Source organism: Poromitra crassiceps (assembly GCF_964638095.1).
Source record: "Poromitra crassiceps genome assembly, chromosome: 1".
NCBI classification, from domain to species: domain Eukaryota; kingdom Metazoa; phylum Chordata; class Actinopteri; order Beryciformes; family Melamphaidae; genus Poromitra; species Poromitra crassiceps.
Genome location: NC_139623.1, coordinates 43,030,595 through 43,032,584, shown reverse-complemented (window position 1 = coordinate 43,032,584; position 1,990 = coordinate 43,030,595).

Sequence of the window (1,990 nt, the reverse complement as noted above, 5' to 3'; positions counted from 1 at the left end):
GTAGGCTACTTAATCTATAATATATTTGAATTGTGTTTGATTTAAATACATATATTATAAAATGCTTGTTTGTGTCTGTCCTTTGTTTTTTGTTTGACACAGCTGGAGCCTTTATTGGTATAGTGCTGCTATAGTGGCTGGCTACTATATTTTTTATGCACTATACCGTAAACTTGGTGTGTTTAGAGCCAATTACTTTATTTTGTGGTATTCAGATAATGAAAAGATATATTATTTTGTCAACATGTGATAGATGGATCCGCTTTCAGATTCCTTCCTGCTGTACTATCATAATTTTTGACCAGGAGGGGGCAATGTCGACTATATATATATATATATATATATATATATATATATATATATATATATATATATATATATATATATATATATATATATATACGGGGACACCAGAGAGGGAAGAGCACAGTAATGATACATTAACAACATCACAATAAAACTGAAACTGGCTCTATTGTAACAGTACAACACCTCTGGCATATACATAGGCGTCGACTGGTCCTGGTCAACTGGTCCTGATAAACCCATAAAAGTATCTAAACTCAAAGGCTTTCAACTTTAAAGCATTTAAAAGTCTTCAATTCATTGTAGAGGGTTTAGGAATATTGCAATTGCGTTGTTGTGCTGTGGCTGTCTGTAGCCTATTACAGGTAAAAAAAAAAAAAACTGCATGCGTATGTCTACAGCTGTCATTTTCATGTTTGTGCAAGATAGCTACAGATAACCTGGATTATACCGGAAAAAGGGCGATTTTGCCTTCAAAGTAAAAGCATCACTATTAGGCTACAACAAGTTTCCTTGCCACACAGACTCCCAAAGAAAATGCAGAATGGCTTACCTGCACCCTGTAAAAAGTTAAACTAGTTTCAGCTTTACTGACAGACTGGATTGTGATATTTTGATCCACTGACTTTCACTCAATTCATATCAACGAATGGCTGTCAGTCAGCCATGAGACAGCCGCTGTCTGATTTTTATAATATGTGGGTTAATGTCAGTTTTAGAGGTCCCAGGACTCAGGAGGTGTTTGAAATTCATTTGTATTAATTTTTGTGGAGTAACTTGCCAGTAGGCTACTTGAAGCGCCAAGATGATTATGCGACTAGGCCGGATTTCCCAATGCCCACCCACAGCCAATTTATGGGACAGTCCAATCGTTTTAATAGTCGATGTTAAAATCGTGCCTTAGCCCGACATTGGAAATATTTTGTCACAGACAGGAGGGGACATTTTTGCCGGTGTTAATTTAGTCACTATAGACTCTAATGTAAGCATTACATTGGCTGGATATTTCAGTCTTATAATTTATCTAAGTATAATTCACAGTGAATGACATTGTAGTGAAATCAATTGATTTATTTGTTTTGCTGACTATAAAACGTGCAGCCCCTTCGTCAAGCAGGCATTTTATTTTTGAAATACGTATCCGGAAGGTCTGGTTTTAATTGTGTGTGGCTTGACGTTTGAGCAGCCGCTCTCTTCGCAAAGTGCATTCCCCTCTGTGCTGAGGCAAACCAAGTACCTGCAGCAGCCGTACAGCGGAGGGCAGCCATCGGGACCGGCCTGTGCAGGACAGTATGCAACACTGCTGCTATCTGAATAAACTGCGTTGGAATGACAACTGCGCATCTCAGTTTTGGGTGTGACAAGTAGCCTATCTTGCGCGTATTTGTCACATTTGGGCTCCCCCCCCCCCAGCCTGAGTGGACGCGCGGATTACTTGAATAGATATAGGCGACTTTATTTTTTATTAGGATGTTAGAATTTTGATTAGAATTTACCCCACCCAATGAGCTGGACACACACACGCACCCTGCGGACATCACATTGTTGACTGTTGTTCTATTTTTGCGGATGTAGTGCGGTAGGGGAGCTGAAGTTGCAGTCTTCCTCTCCAATGCATTCTCTGCTCCTGGAGCGGGAGAAGTTCGCTGTGGAAGCCGTGGGTGTGCCCCTGCACGCCGGCAGG